Raw genomic sequence first — 27,355 nt, forward strand, 5'->3', positions numbered from 1 at the left:
TTGCAGTGCCCTTTTAAACAAAACAAACCGCAACCCCGTCGGCATTCTCCCAGAAGTCGTGTCACTCCGACTGCCAGCTTGAGAAGAGATGATGTTTGGATGGACACTCCAGACTCCCCTCAAGGGCCTCCATGGTGACACACGCACATGGTCTGGGAAAGGACTTCCATTGCTTCTATTTGTGCCAAGATGTATTGTGACTTTCATATGTGCTCCAAAAGGTTCCACAGCATCAAAGCCCAACACTAATTTCCACATGCAACCCAAGTTGGGAGATAAATACAGGTCACTAGGCATAAAAGGCTAATACCACACCATCTGGAGCCCAAATGAGAATTTTTTTTTAATAACTAAAATGGTAATTTGGGCTATGTTACTGATTGATTGTGCTTATGGAAGCTTCCCAACTTTAAATGCCAGAGAAAAATGAGAGTTTCGAGTATTTCTCTGCAGTTATTTTATTTTTTTTAGAGGTTTTTAGTTTTCACTTTTAGAGCCCCAGCTTCTGAAGAGCTGTACTTTGCCCCAAATGTTAAACTGTTTGTAGGCCTTTTATATGCATCTGGCTGCTGACTAAGCTGCACCTGGACATTTTTTCTTTATTTTATATAGCATAAGTTGACTCATCACCTGGATAAACATAACTTTCAACCAGCCCCATTTTGCAAATGAAGCAACAGACGGAGAGAGGTTAAGGTAGTGGAGGAGCCAGCATTATAGTTAATGCCCTTGACTTTCACTTTCTAGTTTGGGGCTGAATCACATTATTTTCTATCGTTGACAACTGTCCTCTCTCTGAAAAAAAAAATGGAAAAACTTTCAAGTAAAAGTATTACTTAAGCGTTTACTACATCCCAAGCATTGTGCTTGAGAGAACAGATACTTAATCTTGATTTACAGATGAGGAAACTGAGGCACAGAGAAGTTAAAGGACTTGGACAAGGTCAGATACAGAAATCAGTGGGATTTATTGTTTACTGTGTGCAGAGCACTGTACTAAGTGCTTGGAAAAGTACAGTACAACAGAGTTTGTAGATATGTTTCCTGCCCACAGCGAGTTTACAGTCTGGAGGGGGCAGTTTATAGTCTAAATGGGGAGACAGACATTAGACTAAATTAGAGATTGGAGAAATGGCAAGTTGATTGAGTTGGGGTTTGCTAAACCAAGTGAACTACCAATGACTTCTAGGGTGATAGTCTTTCTCTCTGTTTTATCCTTCACAACAACCAATGAATGATATTTCAAATCAATTCTGAGAAGTGTCCCCAAATGTGATTTTAGCACTTTTTCCCTAATCCCATATAACAATGTGAAGATTAGCAGTTCGACAGATTCCACTGATAGGATTGTAGTTGGATATTTTCAGGCCAGAAAATATATTTATACAGATTATACTGCAGAAACATAAATCCAAATTTGAAATTTCTAGCACCTTGACATTTTTTTTGAGCTACAGGAAGGTTTCTAGGTTAGTAAAACATTAAATGCTGTAGTACTTTAACATGAGGAAACAACTGAATTCTGACAGCCTTCCTTTAAAATCTCCTAAATTTGGTGTGTGAGTTAATTATAGTTCCTAATACTGACTATTTAAACTTAATTGTGTTAGGTATGCCAAATTAATACAATCAGCAGAAAGAAGTCTAATAGTCTACTTTATTCCGATAATTTCTTCTATTATTAAAGGTTGTCAGACTCTTACTTAACCTACTAGCTTCTCCATTGTTTTATAGCTAATTATTGCTTCAGTGATTCCTGTTGCAGTCAGGACTGTCAGATACACTGAAGAAAGTGTGAATAAGTCTACTTGTTAGAAGAGAATTATTACTTTATATTTCTGAGGGCTGACAACCTTGAATTATTATTAACATCTAAAGGAACAAGTGAGTAATCTAAAGAAAATGGATTTTATTACCGAAGAAATGGAAGCTCTAATTTTCATTCCAATAACTTCACATATGGGTCTCTTAACTGGCACTTTGGATGAGAGTATTTTGTCTTGTGCTTTTTGACTTGGTCAAAAGGATGAGAGAATTTATTGCATATGTGATTCAAGTGAAGACCGGGGTAATTCAGCAGTTCAAAAGTACATGCCCTTTACAGTGTAAAAATAGAAATGTGAGCTAGAAAAAATGGAATCACCTACTTAATTGCATATTGTCAAAATCAAGATTAAAATGTTATTTAAACTATTCTTCTTAACTTTGTGACCTCTTCTAAATGACTGAGGCGATGTTTTTTATACCCCACCCCGCACCCCATTCCTTTCCTTCATTCCAAACAGGTTAATTGTATTCACAGACCCTGATCACATTATTCATTTGGTCGTTCCTGATTATGCATTATACATCAGTATTCATAACTCCCAAGGCCCCTGTTAAGCAAGCTACACATGGGTGAGAAAATATTATTAAAAACTCAAATGCTAAACACAGGCAGGAATCAAATTCTGAAGATATTCTGAATGTGTAATAACCTATGTGAGACCAGGGCAGAGACTGGACTTCCTGTTATACCTGATTAGTTTTGTGGAATTCAAGAACTGGTTTGCCTGGAGTATGTTCCATTTGTTCATTGGATATAACAATTTGGTGGCCTAATGGCATTAATAACAGTATTGAGCAAGGGTAGGTTGTGTGCAGGGTACTATGCTTAGGTAGAGTGTAAGATGATCTCTGCCTCTGAAGAGCTGCCAAACTAATGGTCTAAATATGGTATTTCTTGGATCCACAGGTAGAGGTTAATCTCAATGACATCCAAATGTACTAGTGGGAAATACCAAATGCCATGTAGGAATTTATCCAATTGAAGTGCTGGTTTTCTGGGTGCAAGTGTGTGGAATGGGGAGGCAGGCCAACCCATTTTAAGAGGGCAGATGCGGTCCCTGTCCCATATGGGGCTCCCCGTGTTCATCCCCATGTGACAGAGGAGGTAACGGAGGCACAGAGAAGTTCATTCATTCATTCAATAGTATTTATTGAGCGCTTACTATGTGCAGAGCACTGTACTAAGCGCTTGGGATGAACAAGTCGGCAACAGATAGAGACAGTCCCTGCCGTTTGACGGGCTTACAGTCTAATCGGGGGAGACGGACAGACAAGAACAATGGCACTAAACAGCGTCAAGGGGAAGAACATCTCGTAAAAACAATGGCAACTAAATAGAATCAAGGCGATGTACAATTCATTAACAAAATAAATAGGGTAACGAAAATATATACAGTTGAGCGGACGGGTACGGTGCTGTGGGGATGGGAAGGGAGAGGTGGAGGAGCAGAGGGAAAAGGGGAAAATGAGGCTTTAGCTGCGGAGAGGTAAAGGGGGGATGGCAGAGGGAGTAGAGGGGGAAGAGGAGCTCAGTCTGGGAAGGCCTCTTGGAGGAGGTGATTTTTAAGTAAGGTTTTGAAGAGGGAAAGAGAATCAGTTTGGCGGAGGTGAGGAGGGAGGGCGTTCCAGGACCGCGGGAGGACGTGACCCAGGGGTCGACGGCGGGATAGGCGAGACCGAGGGACGGCGAGGAGGTGGGCGGCAGAGGAGCGGAGCGTGCGGGGTGGGCGGTAGAAAGAGAGAAGGGAGGAGAGGTAGGAAGGGGCAAGGTGATGGAGAGCCTTGAAGCCTAGAGTGAGGAGTTTTTGTTTGGAGCGGAGGTCGATAGGCAACCACTGGAGTTGTTTAAGAAGGGGAGTGACATGCCCAGATCGTTTCTGCAGGAAGATGAGCCGGGCAGCGGAGTGAAGAATAGACCGGAGCGGGGCGAGAGAGGAGGAAGGGAGGTCAGAGAGAAGGCTGACACAGTAGTCTAGCCGGGATATAACGAGAGCCCGTAATAGTAAGGTAGCCGTTTGGGTGGAGAGGAAAGGGCGGATCTTGGCGATATTGTAGAGGTGAAACCGGCAGGTCTTGGTAACGGATAGGATGTGTGGGGTGAACGAGAGGGACGAGTCAAGGATGACACCGAGATTGCGGGCCTGCGGGACGGGAAGGATGGTCGTGCCATCCACGGTGATGGAGACTCACCAGCCCGAGGTCACACAGCAGACAAGTGGCAGAGCCGGGACTGGAATCCATGTCCTTCTGACTTTCAGGCCTGGGCTCTATCTGCTAGGCCACGCTGTCCCAAGGTAGTCGGTTGGACGAGGGGAAATTAGAGACTTCCAGATGGAGTGGATGATTTGGAAGAGCTGATAAGGGCTAAGGGAAGAATGGAGTTTTCACTCAGAAATCCAAGCTGTGAATCTGTAGCGGGAAATGTCGCCCTGAGGTCTGGATTTCTCCCAGCTGCTCACAGTTGCCTGGCCACAGGAGTGGAGGGAGTGGGTTGGAGGTTCAAGAGCTAGGAAGGGATGGGAGGTTAAAGGAGTTGAGTTTAGTGGAGGGGATGGGCCTGCGAGTGTCAACTTTTACATAAGGGAACAAGAGAGGAGTCCCAGGTGAGGTGGCCTTGGGTAGACAGAGTGGGGCTAAACTGTGGACAGTAGGGAGTGGGGCAGACGGTGAGAGGGAAGAGGCAGGGTAGAAGCTAGTGATTAAGAACGTGGTGCCCGAGTTGGTTAATAAATATTCTCTAATGTTGTGGGAGTAGAAATGGTATTTAGAACTGGGGAGCCTGGTAAATTCATTGATATTAATTCAGGAGGCTGCCCTAGAGAGTGTCTCTTCCTTGGTGGGGATGAGAGTTTGGAAGAACAGGAGAAATGGAAACAAGCTAACTTTTACCCAGGTTGGATACATAGGGCTGGTATTCATGTAATAAGTGTAAAGGGTGAATGAGAGGTTTCAGGCTTCTTTAGAAAGGCGGTATATTCATTTTATGTCTATTGCCGTCCCCATTAAACTGGATCAATGACTTGAATCATGTCTTATGCATCTGTCTGCCCTGCTACTGATACCTAGGATCACGCGGTGTACAGGTGTACACAGTCCTCTCTCTAGTGGGAGACCTCTGGGTTACCATAGAGAGGTTCTAGAGACCCCCTGGGATCTCTATGTTCTTCTAGGGCTGGGAAAATCCCCTTGGGTCAACTGGCTCATCAACTTCATTGAATTCTGCTAAATTGCTCCCCTTCCTGGCCTGGAGTGGCTTCTTAGAGTCCTAATCATCTGCTGATCCATACACTTCCCTTGAGTAACAGATCAGGATTCTGAAGGATGAGTTACAGATGCATTTTTATTCACTGAAACCTATTGTAGCCATTTATATCTGTTTCTAAAAATGGAGTATTTTGTCAATATAATAATAATGATGATGGTATTTGTTAAGCGCTTGCTCTGTGAGAAGCACTCTTCTAAAATAATGCACCAGTGCTATTATTTCTGAATCGGGGTTTTGAACGGGGATATATTTTATAAGAATGGGGATCTGTTACATAAGAGTAATTTCTACTAAGACTAACCGAAAACGCAGGATTCACTTGTCTTCATCGTCCATTTGACATTTGCCAAAAGATCTCCAGTAAACACGACTCTCACCCAGTCAGTGCTGTGCTCTCCGAGCTTAGGGCAAGCTCTCAAATGGTTTTTGTTTGCTGTCGGTGATATACTCTGATTAGCCTTTTGTAGGCTCTAAGCTGTAGGGCACACAAGAGGTTAATTTAATTTTAAATTACATTTTCTCTGAGCATTATAACTTTGACTGCCGTGTTAATAAATGCCACTAGTTTAGCCTGCTAAGACTAAGCATTTTTTTCTCACAGCACTTTGCCTCCACATGTAAGAAATCTGTAAGACATTATTTTAATAGACACTTTATATGGCAGGTGGTACAGTATTTTCTTATTTACAAGATGTTGCCTATTATCCCTACCAAGCGCTTAGAGCAGTGTTCCGCAAATGGTCAGCACTCAATAAATCCCATTCGTTGATTATATACAGTTGATTTTAACAAAGCAGAGGTACAAGAGACATAATCAGCCAATCAATCGACAGTATTTATTGAGCACTTGCTATAATAATAATGATGCCATTTGTTAAGTGCTTAATATGTGCAGAGCACTGTTCTAAGCGCTGGGGGGAATACAAGGTGATCAGGTTGTCCCACGTGGGGCTCACAGTCTTAATCCCCATTTTACAGAGAAGGTGACTGTGACACAGAGAAATGAAGTGTCTTGCCCAAAGTCACACAGCTGACAAGCGGCAGAGCCAGGATTAGAACCCATGACTGAGCACTGTACTTGGGAGAGTGCAATACAGAGAATTAGTGGACCCGTTCCCTGCTCACAACAGTCTTACAGTCTAGAGAAATAATAAATGATGTGCCTCGCTGATGGGATGATTCATTTGGGGTTCAGTTTGTTACGAGGCGAACTACGAGGCGAACATCAGTTATTGGAACATTTTAGAATTTTTTCCCCCAATCTTTTTTTCCCCATAGTCATCTATGGAAGACTAATTCTGATCTTCCATAGGTGACTTTATTACCTGGTTCTTGAGCCCAGACAGACATGCTTATCAATCATTTATTGACCTTATTGATTATGATGCCCAATTTAGAGTTGCATAAGTGCTGGGGCTAGGTTCTGGGAAGATGGGTAGGCTTGGTTGTGGACGATCCACCCCAACCCTAATTTCGGGCCTTCTTTGACTTGGGATCATGTCTCCTGGTCAGGTCATTGCTAGGTCATTACCAGGTCAATTTGGAAGTTTGTTGAATTGTACTTCCCAAGTGAGCCCAGTACAGTAAGTGCTCGATAAATATGACTGACAATGAATGAATGAAGTTAGAAGTTCCTGGGTCTTAAATTCCCAGCTTCCTCTGGAAACAGTATTAGGACTTTGCTGAAATACATATTTAGGCTCTTCTGTGGTCTATCTTAAGGTTCTCTCTGTTCTTCTGGAACACACATTTTCACTATGTTTTAACTAAAGTGTTGTTGGAAAATTAGGGAACATTTGGACTACAGCACAAAGCTGTTTGTATACCTTGCAGCATTGAAGCAGTGTATCAAGTGGATAGAGCACAGACCTATGAGTCAAAGGAACTGGGTTGTAATCACAGCCCCACCACTTGTCTGCTGTGTGGCCTTGGGCAAGGCACTTAACTTGTCTGTTTCTCAGTTACCTATCTATAAAGTGAGGATTAAGACTGGGAGCCCCATGCGGCAGAGGGACCGTATCCAATCTGATTAGCTTGTATCTACCCCCAGCGCTCACTAATAATGATAATAATGATGTTGGTATTTGTTAAGCGCTTACTATGTGCCGAGCACTGTTCTAAGTGCTGGGGTAGACACAGGGGAATCAGGTTGTCCCACGTGGGGCTCACAGTCTTAATCCCCATTTTACAGATGAGGTAACTGAGGCACCGAGAAGTTAAGTGACTTGCCCAAAGTCACACAGCTGATAAGTGGCCAAGCCGGGATTCGAACCCATAACCTCTGACTCCAAAGCCCGTGCTCTTTCCACTGAGCCACGCTGCTTCTCTACAGTGGCTGGCACACAGTAAGCTCTTAAAAAATGCCATTTTAAAAAAAAGTCAGTGCATCGAAGAGGGGGAGAGTAATTATCTGTCAGATTTGAGGAGGGAGGGCATTCCAGGCCAGAGGTCTGATGTGGATGAGGGAACGGCGATGAGACGGGTGAGATTGAGGCTCAGTGAGAAGGTTAGCATTAGAGGAGCGAAGTTTGCAGGCTGGGTTGTAATAGGAGGGTATCGAGGTGAGGTAGGAGGGGGCAGGGTGATTGCTTTTCAGTGCACTAAGGACTTTTGCGAGTACAGAGTTGGTAGACCCATTTCTTGCCTATACCAAGCTTACAGTCTAGAAGAGGAGATGGACTGCTAACCAATCAGCCTACTTTTCCGGCCTCCACCTGCTCTTGTTCACTTTAAATTCTTGGGCTCCTCTGTGGGTTGTGCATTGCTCAGTACATGCTCAGTTTTGGTCACTTTAGCATTGTGGAACCAGTGGTGTGGAAAAATAATAATAATACATGTGGTATTTGTTGAGTGCTTTCTATATGCCAGACACTGTACTAAGCCCTAGGGTAGATACAAGGTAATGGGCTTGGATACAGTCCCTGTCCCAGATAGGACTCACAGTCTTAATCCCCATTTTACAGATGAGGGAATTGAGGCACAGAGAAGTGAAATGACTTGTCCAAGGTCACACAGCAGACAAGTGACAGAGCTGAGATTAGAACCCACATCCTTCTACCGGGCCTGTGCTCTGTCCACTAGAGAAGCAGCGTGGCTCAGTGGAAAGAGCATGGGCTTTGGAGTCAGGGCTCATGAGTTCGAATCCCAGCTCTGCCACTTGTCGGCTGTGTGACTGTGGGCAAGTCACTTAACTTCTCTGTGCCTCAGTTCCCTCATCTGTAAAATGGGGATTAAGACTGTGAGCCCCACGTGGGACAACCTGATTCCCCTATGTCTACCCCAGCGCTTAGAACAGTGCTCGGCACATAGTAAGCGCTTAACAAATACCAACATTATTATTATTATTAGGCCACACTGCTTCTCTGGGCATCTCAGAATGCTGAGGGATTTTAACCCCAGTCTTCTCCCCACCCGTCTTTCACAGCTACCAAGAGGGTCACTCTCGTCACCAAGATGGAAGAGAAAGGCATACTAGATTTTCAACAGAATTAATAGAAACAGCCAAAATGTGGGAAAATATCAGGTAGAGTTCTGAAAATGAGAGAGGCAAGATCCTTTGAAACATAGGTAAAAAAAGTATTGGGCTGCTGGTTTGAAAAAAGAGTAATGCCACATTTTAAAATGGGTTAATTAGTATTTTACTGATAGATAAGGATCCACAATGCCACTTTTTTTTTTACCCGAGGAATATCCTGTCAACTGAGAGTTTTAATGTTTTGTTAGTGCAAGGGAAAGCAGACAGTTTAGTCATTCTACAATTATGGAAGTTAGAAAGCTATCAATAAAGACCCCTACTTTCCCCAGCAGTTTTGTAATCCTAATAAGTAAATCTACACATCTGCTAAATAACAGTGAAATCAGTCTAGTAAATTGCATGGAGGAAAACAGATGTCATCTTGGTATAATGTCTTCCCTCTCATGATGAATGCTGTGAGTACTTCACTTCCTGCAGTGATTAATCTATCAAAATACTCTACATCATTTATTCTAGTTTATTCCATTCTGTGTCACAGGAGATCATGCAGATATTTCTGGTTAGAAAGCAGTGAATTAAATTCAAAATAAAGTTTGTTATTTGGTTTAATATATCTGAAGCTTCAAGAATGAGAGAGGTTTTTACAATAGGGAGGTTTTTCAGAATCCTCAATTCTGTCAGTAAGCCTATACTCCAGTAAGAGCATAAGAAATGGGCCTGCTGCAATCCGAGTTCCCTGGAATCTATCCTCCTCTTCCTGGTTGGCGTTCATTCATTCTCCTTAAAGCCAGTCAGTCTCAAAGTCACATCAACATAGTTTCAAACCAGATTCGTTGCTTAATTAATTCCCCAAAGAAGAACCTTAAGCTGAGGATCAATCTCCATTTATGGGCATGGATGTTCAAGAAATAAAAATAAAATCCTCTGCCCACTTATTCTCCTTTTATGTGCCCTTTTTTATACGTGTGTGTGTATCTATCTATCTATCTATCTATCTATCTATCTATCTATCTAGATATATATATGCATTAGGAATTTTGGTCAGTATGTGGGAAAGATAGGGGGCCTGTTATTCTAATAATTAGTGTTTAGAGTGGAATTGTGTAGTGTGTTTAAGAAAGGATGTTTCTAAGTAATCTTACTGTAGATTTAATGAATAATGAATTCTACATTCAATTATTTACTTTACATATATTTTTATATCCATTTCTCATTAAGGGTGTATGCTCCTTGTGGATAGGGCACATTTTTCTTATTGGGGGGTAAGGGAGCCCTCAAGAAATACCATTACTACTACTACCACCTGAAGAGAAAAAATGAGCTAGAAAACTTACCCAGCTTCCAACCTGGTGTTGGGAGAAGTAAAGACAGAAAAACTACTTCAGGGTAGGGATTGTGTTTTCAACTTCTTGAGCCATGAATACAGAAGTGCACAAAAAGGGCATTCAGTGCAGATTGTAAACTCTGACTTTAAGGGCTTCCTTTTTCCTAGGTCATAAAATAGAAAGATGTTCGGGGAGATTTCTCAGTTCCTGACAAGAAAGGTTCTCCGACAGCCTGGCGGAAACCACATCCTATCGAAGTGATTTTTAGCCTGATTTTTAGCCGCTTTCACGCTTGTGGATTCAACAGGAAATAGGCCCACCCTCACCCCCATCCTCTCTTGATCCCAGAGGCTTTCCTGTCACCTCCCCACAACAGCTTTTTTTTCTTTATTTTTAAATAATTTTAAATTTAGCATGGCTGCTGGTCCCTTTGTTCTCCACTCCCCCCACCCCCACCCCTGCAAAACAATGGGAAACATTAACAGATTTTCTTGGATTTTCTCTTCTTTTACTTTTACTTTTCTATCATAGTGGCACTGCTTTTTCTACTCTTGCCATTCCCCTGGGCCAGCTTGCTGGGCCAGACAGTGTCTGACCTAATTACCTTGTATCAACCCCAGTGTTTACTACAGTGTTTGGCACATACATATAGGAAATAATAATATAATAATGTTGGCATTTGTTAAGCGCTTACTGTGTGCAGAGCACTGTTAGAAACACTGGGTGAGATACAGGGTAATCAGGTTGTCCTATGTGAGGCTCACAGTTAATCCCCATTTTACAGATAAGGTAACTGAGGCACTGAGAAGTTAAGTGACTTGCCCGCAGTCACACAGCTGACAAGTGGCAGAGCCGGGATTCAAACCCATGACCTCTGACTCCCAAGCCCGGGCTCTTTCCATTGAGCCACGCTGAAATGGCACTACGGGCTTGGGAGTCAGGGGATCTGGATTCTAATCTTAGTTCTGCCACTTGCCTGCTGGGTGACTTTCGTTAAGTCACTTAGCTTCTCGGGCCTCAGTTTCCTCATCTGTAGAAAATGGGGATAAACCACTCATTCTCCCTTAGACTGGAAATCTCGCGAACCAGGGACTGTGTCCAATCTACTTGAAATGTACCCATCCCAGGGTTTAATACAGTGCTTGGAGCACAGTGAATGCTCAACAAATAACATGGTTATTATGATGATGATGAAACTCATAAAAACTCAATGTTGTGGTGGGGGGTTTTTTTGATTATTGTTATTTTTAAAAAGGGTTCTGCCTGCAACAACTAAACTTTGAGATCTGGGTAAGGCTGGAACTTGAGGGTTTGAATAGACTAAGACAGAGTGAATTTTCTGGAATTATCCTAAAATGACTCCTAGGTTTGCCACATCACTCCAGCCTGTCCCTTTTTCAAGGTTCCTCTTTGGAGAACCGAGAAAATTCTTTAGTTAAAAAAAATACAAACTTGCTGCTGATGACTAAAAAGCAAGAAAAGAAATAGCTTCCTCTTTCCATAGGGACTTGTCTATTGAGATGCTGTGTGGGTTTGTTGTTTTTCAAGCGATTTGTTCAAGTTCACCTTTCCCCCCAACTCTGTAGATTTCAGTCTGTGACTCCTGCAGAGGTTATCTTATGGTAAACGTCAAGCGCTAAAATTAACCTGTTGAGTAGAAGTAGGTCATCGGAGGTGTCTTTTCAAACCCTTTTTTTTTTAGGTGACCAATTTATCTGGTTAACCTCCAGACCACTGACTATGTAGTTCCCCCTTTGACCCCCTTTCTTGTGGGTCTGTCCAATTCTTGTTTGTTAATTAGCTGGGCCATAATGTCCCATCATCATCACTCTTTCATAATACTTAGCCCTGCATAATTGCCAATTATTTCACTCAATTTCAGGAAATTTTTAGCTGTTACAAGCTAATCAAGTGCTTGCATTATCCTGAAAACTCTTTGCAAGTGTGCATTACAGGCCCAGGGGAGGCTGGGCCCTGTCCATTTTCTTTGCATCTTTAGAAATAATAATTTGGCCCCAGACCGACTTTCAAGGAGACCCAGATGGTGGAGAGTGAGTTTTAATAGATCTATTGTTCGTTGTAAAGAACACAAAATCCCGGTTATTAATGAAAGGCAGAAAACTGCTTTGCTGTACTGAAGTACTATCAAAAGACCATTTACTAATTGTGGGAATATTACTTTTTCAATTAAATTTAAATGTAATAGCAAGTGATCCAAAAGGCCCACTGGCTCCTAATCAAAAGGAGTTTGTGTAAACACAAAGGTGAGAGGAAACATGTAAGTGATCAGATTAGTGGTAATTTTTATGAACATGAGACCTCAAGGAGCAATCAGAGAGATCAACTGTGAGTGAATGGTATGACTCTGATTTGGGTGGTTCTTGTAATGTTTCATCTTTGAATTATATTATGGGGGTGGATCATCCAGTGGAGACCCTCATTTTCTAAGAGTAGAGCATCAGAAAGAAGCCATTAGTAATTACCTAGGGGCCCTTCATATGAAGACACAGTGCCTTAAAAAACACTGATTCAAATTAGTTTTTGTTTCTTCCAGTTTCCCCCACTGAAGATGAGCTTCCCTGAAGAATGGAGGATTTGCCGGTAGAAAAAGACCTGACCTTTGTTCCAGCATTTAGAAGAATGATGAAGCTTCCAGACCCGATGGTATGGCTAATGCGACATACAGGTAGGGAGGGGTTTATCTACGTAGCTGCGAAGAGGAGGTTTTCCTCAGCATACAGCATACTGATTCCCAGGATTTTAAAAGTCATTCTCATCATCAGCGTCCCCAAGAACAAAGGCAGAAAGCTGACCGCAGAAACTACTGTGGTATTTTGATGATGTCCAATGTTTTGAAAAAGTCCCTCTGAAACCCATAATTAGCCATACAGTTCAGAACTGCAATGTAGCTGTAGACTTTAACCCAATCTCACCAGGCAGAACAGGTAAGAAAAATGGTGGTAATAATATTTGTTATAGTGATTTATATAAAACAACCGACAAATTGGTGGACGCTCAGAAGCCAGCATTATTGGACAGAACAAGCAGGTATGAAGCAATCAGAAATGGGGTGTCTTACTGAGCGTATAGGATTGCAGGATATCATAATTTAGTAATATCTATGTGGATGACTCCTAAAACAGTTGTTGCTCTGCAATCTTCATAGTATTTAAACTTAAATAATTTAACACTTACATGTATTGTCATCTTAAATCAATTTACATGTGTTTATTCATCTATTTATCCTCCTACACTCTTGGTATTGATAGGCATAGCATGCAAACTCGACCTCTAGACTGTAAGCTCGTGTGGGCAGGGAAAGTGTCTATCAACTCTGTTGTATTGTACTCTCCCAAGCACTTACTGTGTGCCCAGCACTGTACTAAGCATTTGGGAGAGCTCAGTACTTGAAAGAGTTGGTAGACACAATCCCTGCTCGCAAGAAGCTTAGGGTCTAGAAGGGGGGGGGGTGGATATCAAATCAATTATGGATAGGGGAAATGGCAGAAGGTAGGGGGTCTGTATACAAGTGCTGTGAGGCTGAGGGTGGGGTGAATATCAAGTGCTTAAGGGATACAAATCCAAGAGTCTAGGTGACTTAAAAGGGACTGCTTAGATAGGGAAGTGAGGGTAAATAAATCAGTAAATAACATTGATTGCTTAAGTTATGTGCTTTATTCTGGCAGGAAGGGGGAGAGAAGCATATGTGAGGGCATCCTAGGGCCAGAGATCCCTTGGACCCCATGAGACCTATAAGGATAGATATCACCACAGACTGGAATTAACCCCATCTTTTTCCCAACTGCTCTCTCTTGGTGACCCTCCCGGAGCCCAGGAATTGGAGGAAGTGAAAGCAGACAGGTAGGAATGTGGAATTTACATATTTCATTAGGCTTTATTCTGGCAGGAAGGGGGAGAGAAGCATATGTGAGGGCATCCTAGGGCCAGAGATCCCTTGGACCCCATGAGAACTATAAGGATAGATATCACCACAGACTGGAATTAACCCTATCTTTTTCCCAACTGCTCTCTCTTGGTGACCCTCCCGGAGCCCAGGAATTGGAGGAAGTGAAAGCAGACAGGTAGGAATGTGGAATTTACATATTTCATTAGCTTTTTTCCCAGCCTCTGAAATTTTTCTGCTTTTGGAATCCCTGGTCTTCAGTGTTACTGGAAGCTTCCAGAGGTGATTGATGCTTGGGATTTTCGGGAGAAACCATTATTTACTCAGTTGCTTCCAAGATATTTTTTTTTAAGAGTCCATTTGATGAAAGAAGCTCAGACAGACAGTGAGTTTTTCTGGTCTTTCTCTCTTTCTCTTCCCCCCTGCCCCCAACAAAAAAAATAAGACAATAACAGTCGCATTAAGGTGGAAGTAAGGGTACAGATAGTGAATGTATGTTCTGAGAAAAAGTTGGTTACATCTTCTCTCTGGGTTATCTCAGGTTGAAGCACTCCTTTATGGATGGTCCTGCATTTGGAACTGAGTATGTGTTGGGTAGGAACTTGGATTTGGATTTGTTTACACTCTAGCATCTTCAATGTCTTCCATTTTTGCTCTGTAGTTCAAAATCAGTGTTTCTTTTATGTATTATAAGCAGCTCCAGTGTTATTACTGTTTCCGTAGAATATCCTGGGTGGCTCACAGTCTCAATTCCCATTTTACAGATGAAATAACAAGGCTCAGAGAAGTGAACTGACTTGCTCAAGGTCACAAAGCAGACATGTGGTGGAGCTGAGTTTAGAACCCAGGTCCTTCTGACTTCCGGGCCCATGCTGTCTCCACTAAGCCACACTGCTTCTATATGCTGCTTTTTCATCCTGAAAGGGAGCAAAAAAGTTTGTAATTCTTAAACACAGACATGCCCTCCTTCACCCAGCTTCCAAGAGCTAGGGGAAGGCGAAACTGAAATTACCCTCCTTGATATTTACCTGATGAACATAGAACAGAGGCACATTTTTGCCTTGTGACACTCACAGTTGTCAACAGCTCTGTTTATTGTGTCCACGGTAATCATCTGCATTAGTGATCATTAAATTCAGAGGGAATCTCAGTACTGATTTATTTAATGAACCTATAGGTAATTGTGGTTTCATTTACTAATTACATGAGGGAAATGAGACCAGTTAGCATTTAAATGGCTTGTAATGCTCAAGCAAGCCCTTCTAAAGAATTAAATGTCTTAATACCAACCTCTTGCTTCGTGCTACAGATGAAATGTTTTTGTTAGGTTATTTCAGGAGGAAAGATTTTTCCTTTGCCCCTATAAAGCAGTGGACTTTGCCTACCAGGTTTCCAAAACAAAACAAAATATCCTGGACTTGCAAGGAAAATGTTTTTAGAAATGAGAAGCAGCATGATAAAGTGAAAAGAGCATGGGCCTGGGAGTCAGCAGAATGGGGTTTGAATCCCTGCTCTGCCATTTACCTGTTGTATGAACTTATTTTCCCTGTGTCTCAGTTTCCTCATCTAAAGAATAGGGATAAGATACCTGTTCTTTCTCCCTCTTAGACTTTGAGTTCCATGTTTGATAGGCACCATCCCCAGTTTGCTATATTGTATCTACTCAATGTTTAATATGGTGCTTCACACATAGTAAGCACTTAAATACCATATATCTATATATAATGATAATTATAGTAATTGTAGTATTTGTTAAATGCTTACTATGTGCACCATACTAAGCGCTGCGGAGGATACAAGCAAATCAGGTTGGATACAATCTCTGTACCACGAGGGTTTTCAGTCTCAATCCCCATTTTACAGATGAGGTAACAGGCCCAGGGAAGTAAAGTGACTTGCCCAAGGCCACACAGCAGATAAGTGGCAGATATGGGATTAGAACCCATGAACTTCTGACACCCAGGCCCGTGCTCTATCCACTACGTCATGCTGCTTCTCACTATACACTATGCAATATATACATTCGTATGATATTTACAATTCAAAGATATACTGTAGTATATATGATTATATTTTTAAATTAGAAATACATTTTGGAAAAGTGCTAATGTGGTATTTGGGAAATGTCCAAGGAGAAACACTGTGGCCAGTAAGGCCAGTATTGCAATAATAATTATGGTATTTGTAAAGCACTTACTATGTCCCAAACACTGTTCTAAGTGCTGAATGTAGGCCAGTCTTTCTTTTGCCCAGGCTTTGCCGTCCCCCTCCCAGATTTCGGCTCCAAGGATGACCACTGGTAGCACTAAAAAATAATAATGATAGTATCTGTTAAGCACTTACTGTGTGTCAAATCCTAGAGCGGATACAAGCTTATCAGGTTAGACACAGTCCCTGTCCCACTCGAGGCTCATAGTCATAGTCTCCATTTTACAGATGAGGGAACTGAGGCACAAAGAAGTGAAATGACTTGCTTAAAATGACCCAGCAAACAAACGGCAGAGCTGGGATTAGAATCCAGGTCCTTCTGACTCCCAGGCCCGTGCTCTATCCACTACATTACGTTGCTTCTCTAAGGATTTCCTGGATTTCTACTGCCAATCACCCTAGGCTCTGCGGTCTGGTCTTGACTTCTGGGTCTGCCTTCCTTTGAAAAATAAATTTGCCGATGGGAGTGGAGAGGTCCCAGAACACCCCCTTCTCCTGAGGCCCCAGATTGGCAATTTCAGATCAGCCTGCCCAGTGTCTAAACCCGCTTCATTTAATCGGTGATTTTCCAGAGCTGAAATTTATCCTTCCATTTCATTTCACTGGGTCTCTGGAAGACAATTTAATGTTAAAATGGACCCATTATCTAGGCTGGTTTAATTTGAGGCTTTAAGTGACTTCGAAAATAAGTTTTGATTAAAAAGTTGCACCAGTGTAGCATTTTCAGTATCACAAGGCAAAACCTATTTAGAAAAGATATTCCTGCATGCCAGATTGAGCAGAAAGTTTAATTTCTCCCCAATAACTGCATAGGGGAAAATAAATTAAGAGACTAGTGAAAATAAACAGGAATCCATAAAGTTCACAGAAATTTCTTCTCTCTGTCTTGTCTTGTGATCTAATTAGGTAGGAATGAATCAGTGAGTTAAGACTTCCATTCAGATTGGACTTTGAGGAGTTTGGAGATTTAATACACCCCTATTTCTGAACTATTGCCATCCGAGGACTATTTGTTTGAATGATGACTTGAAATTTAGTCATAAAGCAGGTCAAAAACAACTGTGGGTTGAAAGCCAGCTGAGATTGTTAGACAGAAGGCAATCTGATTGAATCCATTTAAATTTTTAGATTGAATTTCCAGACTATTTGTTACCCCCATATGAATGAGTTAATATTTGTGATATTTGTTAAGCACTTACTACTAAGGGCTAGGGCAAGTAAATACATGTTAATCAGGTCAGAGCCAGTCCCTGTCCTTCAGGAGGGTCCCAGTCTAAGTAAGAAGGGGAATAGGAATTGAATCCCCAATCTACAAATGAGGAAACTGAAGACCAGAGAAGTTAAGTGACTTTACAGAGGTCACAGAGCAAATAAGTGGCAGTGCTGAGATTAGAATCCAGGTCCTCTGATTCCCAGGCCTGTGTTCTTTCTACTAAACTATGATGCTTTGTCCTATCACCTCTTCTCTTCATGATGTAACTTCTCCCATAGACAACGGAAAAGAATATTGTTGCTTGCGCTCTCCCTGATGGTCTTTTGGATTCCAGCCATCATCCTAGTAGAGGTAATTAAGTGCTTACCCTAACTAATTGCTTAAATAAGTGCTTACTGAGTGCGGAGCACTATCGTAAGTACTGGAAAAGAGTACCCAGGTGAGATTAGACATGGTTGCTGGCTCTCCAGGGGCTCACAAAGTGAAAATACGGTGGGGAAGAGTTTGGTGACAGACACAGTAGGGAGGATTGAGAAGCAGTGTGGCCTTAAGGCTAGAACACGGGCCTAGCAGTCAGGGGACCTCGTTTGGAATCCCAGTTCCACTACTTCTCTGCTGTGTGACATTGGGCAAATCACTTCTCTGTGCCTCAGTTACCATAATAACACCAGCACCAGTGCACCAGTACCATAATAACCACAGATTCAGCAGGCACTTTTCCTGGCCATAACGAACTAGTGCAAAAGAGCAGTAGGTTTAAGTATACTTCCAGTACTTTATGCATCATTCAATTGTATTTACTGAGTGTTTTCTGTGTGCAGAGCACTGTTCCAAGCACTTGGGAGAGTACAGTACAACAATAATCAGATGCATTCCCTGCCCGCAATGAGCTTACAGTCTAGATATCAATTATTCAACACTAAATAAACAGGTTTTGAGGTGCTTCTGCAGGTTTTTTTTTAAGGGCAATTGAAGACAACTTATTTCTTAGAAATAAAAATGATTTCTTCCAAGTCTTTCAAAAAATTAAAAATTCCTATCAAGGAATCCTAATTGCCACCAGCCTCACTGTACTCACTTTATTTTGATTGAGACTAAGGGCCAAGTTTCTCCAATCAGAAAAAATGCCAGTGGAAAGTAGGAGGCTCAATTACACCAAAAATGTTTTCTTAGAACCGTTTAGATCTTAAAAAGCATGTTCTTACTAATGATGCCGAATGTATATTCTGATCAATCTTGTCACTTCCTACAAGACCATTAAAGCTCTGCAAGGGTTATTCCATTAAACCCAGTGACTACATGGAATGAAAAGGTTATGAAAATGAAATGTCATGCAGCATGATTTTGCCTTAAGTATTCTGGCTTTTGTACGTACAAAGCACCTAAGAAATGTAATATAAAGAGAATTTTTTTTCCTTTAATAGGTTTCATCAAAAAATCAAATTTGCACACTTTATGGGGCCCTTATATATATGGAAATCTCCAAGATTAGGTGATCCAAAGTCTTATGAAATATTTGCAAATTTAGGCACCATTACCACAGACCTGCAGCAAGTCTGGATTGACATTTTATCTGTTACATAAAATAAGCTTGCTTTTAAAAAAAGCCCAATAGGATAATATGAAGAACAGTGAAAATGAATGGCCAATTTTTATTAATAGATACAGATAGTACTTAAGATGCATTGTACATACTGGGTTAAGCTACTTGTGGGCAGAGATTATCTCTCCCAAGGGTTTAGTCCAGTATTATCTAATTTAAAGCACTCAAGTTTGGATATAGTAGTAGTAATTATAATAATAATTATGGTATTTGTTAAGACTGTGAGCCCCACATGGGACAACCTGATTACCTTGTATCTACCTGAGCACTTAGAACAGTGCTTGGCACATAGTAAGTGCTTAACAAATACCATTATTATTATTAATAAGCACTTACTATTTGCCAGGCACTGTACTAAGTGCCGGTGTGGATATAAACAGGTTGGATACAGTCCTTGTCCCCACGTAGGCTTCATGGTCTCAATCCCCATTTTGCAGATGAGGCAACTGAGGCCCAGAGAAGAAAATTGACTTGTCCATGATCACACAGCAAACAAGTGGCACAGCTGGGATTAGAACCCATGACCTTCTGACTCCCAGGCCCGTGCTCTATCCCTTATGCCATTCTGCTTCTCTAATCAAAATGAATAATTGAATATGCACAGATACACAAGTGCAGAGAAGGATGCAAAGTACATATATAAGTGCTAGAGTGACTGTTAAATGAATGTGACTCAAGGTGTTGGATATGAATAAGGAAAGTTTGTGGTAAGTGGTGGATTTTTGGAGCACTTTGAAGATGGGGAGGACCTAAATTTGGTGGATTTAGTCCAGAGAGGGAATTGTCAAGCTGTGGGGCCAGAGTGAGCTAGGGATCAGAGCTGGATGAGATGAGATTGAGCTTGGGAGGGATGAGGAGTGTGAACCAGGGAGTTGGTTGAATCAGCAGATCTAACAGTCCATAGGGAAGAAAAATGGATGAGTCAAATCTGTCAAAATTTACATCATTTATATAAATTAGAATCGGCCAATAGAAGATTGGGGGTTGGGGGGAATGGACAAACTTGAGGTAATGATTGTCTGAGGAAACTGAGTGATTCTATTCATTTTTAGTAAGAAAATCAGGTGGCTCCATGATCAGATTTGATCTGACCTAACCTGCTCCTCAATTCCAGAAAACCAGACGGTGTTGAATAGAGAAGAGCTTCTCTGAAGGCCCATTATGCAAATAGCCACCCCCTCCCTGCAATCACTTGTTTTTCATTCTTGAAGACAGGCACTTCCCATTTAGGCTAAGAGGGTGGTTGATTGGATTTTCTTCATTAAATGGGCAGAGTCAAAACAGGTCTTAGAAACTGCTGTGAGAGATAATTGGTGGAGAATGTAAATTTGCAAGTAGGCTTTCTTCTTAAAATTGATTTTTCATGGTAGTTCGCAGGAAAAATCATGGAGCTAGGGGCGGATTTTTTGGGTGGAAGGATTGTTTTGAGCTTTCGACTGAGATGGGTTAATATGTTCCAGGATCTGGATTGGAGACTAAATTTTGGGGGTGAGGGAGAAGGAAAGCAACAGGCCAGGGAAGAGATGGAGGAAGAGGGAATCTGCTGATCCAGTTTGACAGCTTTCATTGGTTAAATTAACCAACTAATAAGAATTAAGTACTTACTGTGTGTCAAGTACTATATCATACTATGCCAAGCTGTCAGTCACAGCTCCCATCCCACACAGGCCTTATGATGAAACGGGGACTGTGGAGATTAAGTCCTCCCTCCTTAGCCTCTTGTGGGAAAGGAACTGTGTCCAATCTGAATATCCTGTACCTACCCCACTGCTTAGTACAGTGCTTGGTACGTAGCGCATACGCACCATTTACAAATAAGAAAAAAAGAACAGGTTTTGACTCCCCCATTTTATAGATGAGGAATCTGAGGCATAGAGAAAATAACTGAGTTGCTTAAGTGGCTCAGTGGAAAGAGCCTGGGCTTGGGAGTCAGAGGTCATGGGTTCGAATCCCCGCTCTGCCACTTGTCAGCTGTGTGACTGTGGGCAAGTCACTTCACTTCCCTGTGCCTCTATTACCTCTTCTGTAAAATGGGCATTAAGGCTGTGAGCCCCAAGTGGGACAACCTGATTACCCTGTATCTACCCCACTGCGTAGAACAGTGCTCGGCACATAGTAAGCGCTTAATATAAACACCAACATTACTATTTAGGCAACACAGCATGCAAGTGACAGGGCTGGGATTAAAACCCAGGCTCCCTGACTCCCAGGCCCCATCCTCTTTTAAATAGGATGGTCTCTAATGCTTCACTTACTTTCCACTGTGAGCCAATCAATAACTTTGCTTGCTTAAGCGTCTTATTAGTTCTCCTGCCCCTGATGAATAGCAAACTTCTCTGAGAGCAGTGAATTTTTTCCAGTAGAATACTTTAATATGTTAGAGAAACAGGGTGGTTTAGTGGAAAGAGCATAGATCTGGGAGGCAGAGAATCTGGGTTCTACTCTCACTTTCATCACTTGGGACAAGTCACTAAACTTGTCCTTGTCTGCTTCCTCATCTGTAAAATGGGGTTTCAATACCTGTCCTCCATTCTACTTATACTGTGAGTTCCCAGTGAGCTGGGGAGTGTATCCAACCTGATTATCTTGTATCTACCCCAGCGCTTAGCACAGTGCTTGGCTTAGCATTACAAAGTGCAAAAAATACCACTATTAATACTATGAGTACAACTGTTATGATTGAGGATTCCTTCCTCCCAGTAACCCCCTGCCTCTAATGCATCTGCCTTATCACTACAGTCTAAGACAGGTCAGTGGGCACTATCAACAAAACAAAACGTTCTACCTACTTCTCTAGCTGGAAAATTGGGGGAAAAAAAGCACTGCCTTAGTCCTGCTAAATTCACCATGTTGAGTCTGCTGTCTCGATGATGATAATAATAATGATGACACGCATGCCAGAAATGACACACATGCCAGGAAAACCTTTGGTGTGTCAGAAGCGACATGTGTGATGGAAAGGACACATGTGTCGGGGACATGTGCGTATGGAATGGCACACTTGTCAACCATGACACGGGTCAGAACCACGTGCGCTAGAAATGGCATTTGTCAGATAGGACATTTATATTAAATGGCACATTTGTCAGGAACGACGTGTCAGAAGACGCGTGTATCTGTAATGGCGTATTTGTCGGAAACGGCATGTGCCAGATGCACCGTACACACTGCATTAGACCGTCACAAATGGCATGTCAGAAAGCGGCACCTGTGCCAGGAATCGCATTTGTCTCAGAACTTACAAGGGTCCAATATGACACCCATCAGAAATCACAAAAGCATACCCCTGCCCTTTCAGAAATGCAGACCGTCTTCTACGTAACAGCCAGGTGACCTTGATGGTTGAGAAACGCACTGCTTTTTCCACAGAACCGCAAATATAACATTAAGGGCTTTTGTGACACCCCTTCGGGGTCTCGGGGACAATCCTGGAAAAGGAATCGGGCTGGGAGGATGGATGGACGGATGGGGACTTACCTTGAAGGCCTCGTCTGGGAGCCCGGTACAGGGCATCGGTCTGCTGGAAGCGGGGATATCTCTGGGGATCCTCCGCTGGTGCTGCTCCACGCACATGTGAAACCTTGGAAGACACCCCAGGGTTAGTCATCCTGAAAATTGAGTTTTCTCACCCCGCCCTCCTCTACCAACAGCTGAGGATCACATCTCAACATCAAGCCCTGTCTTGAGGACAATCAGTGGTCTCAAAGCTGGAGAGAGAAGAGTAGGGCAGTTGCAGATAAGAGAAGGGTAGGGCAGTTGCAGATAATATTCTCTTTTTTATTTTGCACACTGTTTTTCCCTCCTTCCATACAATAACCCCAACACCAGGAGAGGTGAGGTATACAGACAGACAGTTATACTTAAAGTGAATGCAACATTCTGACCGGTTGACACTTAGCCGCCCCCGCCAATGATTTCCATATCTGTTAGTCCAGTGAGGGGCTTGTGTGCCATGGACTGGAGGTCCAACTTAACTGCCAACTAGACCAAATTCAGTTTTGAGTGCAATGTCTGCCTTCCATGCTCCCTGACTGCATCTGTGACACCTCAATCTCACAATTTCTCCCCCCGCCCACCCCTCTGAAAAGCAGGAAGTAGACCCACTGAGAGTCTTCGTGCCTGACTCCTGACATTAGACTACCTGAAGCCACTACTGGCAGCAGGCCCAGATAGATTCCTTCTCCGCGGGCTGAGTATATGCAGGATGATCCTGCAGACAAGACTGTGGGCACAGGGAGGTTGGATCCGTCTAGAGAATTAAGGGCATTGGGTCTTCTTGGTCCCACAGTCAAGTCAGACAGAGCCATTTCCCCGCACAGAGCCCCAGCCCCCATATTTAAAGAGTGGCGATGTCTGCCTATCCTTCCCCCCAAAGCTAACCCCATTATTTTCTTTCTCTCTCTTTCACATACTAAAGAATATAAAAAAACCCTTCCCTTTGTAATGGCAACATGGTCCTCAGTTCAGTCTCTCAGTGACGGGTAGGTCTGGGATTGACTGTGCCCATAACTGCAACGGGATGGTTCTCAGGCCAGGACAGTGCATTGAGCAGTGTCTATTTGGAGAGAGCCAGTCATATTCCTCCCTTGGTCATCCTACCCTGAACCGTGCATCTCACAAGCTTTCTTTCCACGTCTGAGCCGGCAGAGACTTGGACCCGGCCGGAGAGAGGGAAAAAAACATGGGACTCACCCTCAAGGTCGTCTCCGGGTGCCCGGCAGAGGAGCATCTCTCTGATGCAACAGAGGTGTCACAGGAGGTTCTCCACCGGTTGAGAATCAGTGGTCTCACAGCTGGAGAGTGCAGCATAGGAATTTCAGATAACAATTTTTTTTATTTTTTGGCAAGTACTTAATTCTCCCTCCTCCCACTGATCCCAACACCAGGAGGGGTGAGGTCTGCAGACACAGACAAGCAATCACATTTAACCTGAATGCAACATTATGCCCTACTGATATTCAAACAGCCCTCCAATTTGTTCACCCAGGAGGGGCTTGTACTCCAGGGATTGGAGGACCAACCCAAAATGGACAAAATTCAGTTTTGAATACAATGTCTGCCTTCCACGCTCATTGTCTGCATTGGTGACAACTCAATTTCAGAACGCTGCTTTTCAGAAAGGAATAGAGGAGGCACACTAGGCTACCAGAATCCACTCCTGACAGGGCCAGACTGGTCCCTTTTCCAGGACCTGAGGGTCCATAGGTTTAGCCTGCAGACAGGACTGAAGGTGCAGGGGGATTTAAGCCATCTATAGAATTAAGGGCCCTGAGGGTCTTCTCAGTCCCACAGTAATTTCAGACTTCAATTCAATAGTATTTATTGAGCGTTTACTATGTGCAGAGCACTGTACTAAGCGCTTGGAATTAACAAGTCGGCAACAGATAGAGACAGTCCCTGCCGTTTGACGGGCTTACAGTCTAATCGGGGGAGACAGACAGACAAGAACAATGACAATAAATACAGTCAAGGGGAAGAACAACTCGTAAAAACAATGGCAACTAAATAGAATCAAGGCGATGTACATTTCATTAACAAAATAAATAGGGTAATGAAAATATATACAGTTGAGCAGACGAGTACAGTGCGGATGGGAAGGGAGAGGGGGAGGAGCAGAGGGAAATGGGGGGAAAAGAGGGTTAAGCTGCGGAGAGGTGAAGGGGGGGGTGGTAGAGGGAGAAGAGGAGCTCAGTCTGGGAAGGCCTCTTGGAGGAGGTGAGTTTCAAGTAGGGTTTTGAAGAGGGGAAGAGAATCAATTCCAGATTCAGAATCAGAACCAGACAAAACCAGTTCCCTGCAAAGAGCCCCAGGTCACGCAGACAGTTCAGGGGATTTGTAATATGGACAAGATTTTTGATTCTTGATTCTGCCAGATCTGGTTGATTTTAGTGTGGCCAAAGACCAAAATAAATGTTCCCAAACATTGGCAGTTATCAAAATGGATTTGGGTATGGTGGTTTTATAATTACTTGAAATATGGAATTGATTTGTGGGAAGATTTCCAAGCTTCTATCGTGATGGGAAGTTAGAAAAATCCTGGAGCATGGTTACAACTTTTGGATCCCTGGGCTTTAAAAAAATCATCACTTTTGAGCAGATAAGCAGTGGTGTCATCATAAAACCTGAAAACCATGTTCAGCCAGGCATGTGGTCAAAAGAGCTTAAAGTAAAATAGTGTTTAGTAAAGCACTGACCTAGATAAGCCCTGAAAACTCTCCCTACTTTTTCATTCTTGTTTTTCCTATTGAAGGGAAGCAGATATAATTTCATCCCGGAAACCACAAGGTAGCGAGTTTAGTTAGGGGCAAGTTCTCATTTCAATTTTTATCTTTATAAAAAATTTGTTTGCATCCACTTGGGTATTTTTGCATGAAGAATGCATTATTTTTAAATTATATTTTGGAAAAAACAGACTTCCTCCTGCCCCCACAGCGGCTCCATGATGCATCTCTCCCAGAACCCCCCACTCTCCATCTGCAATTGTTCTGGTAGGGTATCCGTAGAGTTTCCATAGTAAAAATATAGAAGTGGTTTACCATTGCCGCCTTCTGCACAGCCATCTTGAGTCTCCGTCTTCGACTCTCTCCCCTGCCACTGCTGCCCAACACTGGTGAGTTTTGACTTGTAGCAGATCTCCTGCCACTCACTAGCCACTGGCCAAGCTAGGAATGGAAAGGACAGGTTTCTGCTTCACTCTCCCTCTTGTAGTCGAGACTGGTAGAGTACTGGAAACTCTCCAGGTGTGATCCTGAGAGGGCATCAGGAACTAAGGATCCCCTAAGATAATGCATGATTTCTTCTTGGCTGATTTTCAGTCCCAGACAGAGGTTAATATTTAATGTGCCATTCGTGGCCCCAGGGATAAATCATGTACATATTCAGCCTATACCAGCCGTCACCTAGAAAATAGAATCATCTTTGGGAAGTGCCTACATAATACCCTCTACTGCTATTGGACTCTTCTAGTCACCGACACAGTTTGATGCAGCAAGGTGTAGTGGATAGATCACGGGCCTGGGAGTCAGAAGGTCATGGATTCTAATTCTGGTTCCGCCACTTGTCTGCTGTGCGGCCTTGGGTAGGTCACTTCACTTCTCTGTGCCTCAACTACCTCATCTGTAAAGCGGAGATTAAGACTGTTTGAGCCACACATATCCAATCTGATTTGCTTGTATTGGCCTAGTGCTTAGTACAGTGCCTGACACAAAGTAAGCGCTTAACAAATACCACAGTAATTTTATCCAGGTCAGTCAAGACACAACACAACCACTACCCTCATACATTAAGTAGTGCTGATTGACAAAATAAAAACAAAGAAACAGTTAATTTTGTAAACTGATATTGCAATTCAGCTATAAGTTCCCTTAAGCCAAAATGTCTTTAGATCCTGAAATTAAAACCGAGAAACCTTAGGTATACCCCTATCAGCAGGTATTTTAGCAACTCCAAATTCAGTTACAGAAGGATCATGGAAGAATGTTCAAAAGTACCACCTTGTCATATATTCAACCAAAGAAATCTGGGAAGCAGCATGGTCTAGTGAAAGGAGCATGGGCCTGGGAGTCAGATGACCTGAGTTCTAATCCTGGTTTTGCTACTTGTCTGCATTACCTTGGGTATGTCACTTAACTTCTCTATGCCCCAGTTACCTCATCTGTAAAATGGCCATGAAGACTGTGAGCCCCATGTGGACAGGCCCTATGTCCAATCTGATTATTTTGTATATACCCCAAAGTTTGACACATAGCAAGTGCTTAACAAATACTATTTAAAAAACCCAAAAAACAGCTTGTGTCTTTCTTCTTCAGAAAGATGTCATTGAGAAGCTCCCCATTGGCTGATTATTATTTTTTTCTTAGAATGGATTAAGGATAAGGCAAATCAAAGAGGCTCTTCATTTTAACTAGCCAAGAGCCAGAAATCCACCCCTGCATTCAAAATAAAAAACTTCTCTGGATCACATTTTCCTGACCTTATTCCAGTCTGAAGTCCTCAAATAAGTTATAAACACTCATTGCCTCCACTTCACTGCCTCCATCTTCCTCTAGTTTTTTTTTCTCTCTCCCTTCCTTTTAAGTCTGCCCTCTCCGAGGTCACCAGTGATCTCCTCCTCACCAAATCATATGGATTCTGTGCTAATTCCTTATCAACCTCTTAGCCATTTTGACCCTGTTGTCCACTCCCCTCACCTGAAACACTACCTCACCTTTGTTTTACCAGCATAATTCTCTCCTAATTCTCCTTGAATCTCTCTGGCCCATCCTTCTCGGTCCCTTTTTCTGGCTCCTCCTCTGCCTCTTAGTCCCCAACTGTGGTTGTCATTGAGAACTCTGTTCTGTGTCTTCTTCTCATCTCTCTTTATGCTCCCTCTCTTTGATGGTGAGCCCCATTTGGATAATCAGTGTCCACTCTGATTATCTTGTATCTACCACAGGGTTTGGAACCTACTAGGTGCTTAACAAATACTACAGTTATTATTATTATTATTATTATTATCACATTGTTTTAGATTGTGAACCAAGGGGACCAGAAACT

General features: G+C 42.6%; 2 long non-coding RNA genes and 1 other non-coding gene across 3 annotated transcripts in view; 1 reads left to right on the top strand and 2 right to left on the bottom strand.

Annotated features, from left to right (window-relative positions):
* Positions 1–12,642, top strand: part of LOC114805813 — a 70,004-nt gene extending 57,362 nt beyond the window's left edge. Inside the window, exon 3 of the long non-coding RNA XR_003753838.1 lies at positions 12,447–12,642. This is a non-coding gene — a long non-coding RNA (uncharacterized LOC114805813). The remainder of the gene's footprint in view (positions 1–12,446) is intronic.
* Positions 12,643–13,544: 902 nt separating this feature from the next.
* On the bottom strand, positions 13,545–25,581 carry LOC103170147. The gene is made up of 5 exons (XR_485993.3): positions 25,357–25,581; positions 23,513–23,613; positions 22,298–22,400; positions 15,994–16,101; positions 13,545–14,713 (listed from the first exon to the last, which is right to left on the bottom strand). It is a non-coding gene; the product is annotated as an uncharacterized LOC103170147 (long non-coding RNA).
* LOC114805972 lies at positions 25,441–25,578 on the bottom strand. Its single transcript, XR_003754103.1, has one exon. It is a non-coding gene; the product is annotated as a small nucleolar RNA SNORA7 (small nucleolar RNA).
* Positions 25,582–27,355: the final 1,774 nt, after the last annotated feature.

Source organism: Ornithorhynchus anatinus, chromosome 20 (assembly GCF_004115215.2).
Source record: "Ornithorhynchus anatinus isolate Pmale09 chromosome 20, mOrnAna1.pri.v4, whole genome shotgun sequence".
Lineage (NCBI taxonomy): Eukaryota > Metazoa > Chordata > Mammalia > Monotremata > Ornithorhynchidae > Ornithorhynchus > Ornithorhynchus anatinus.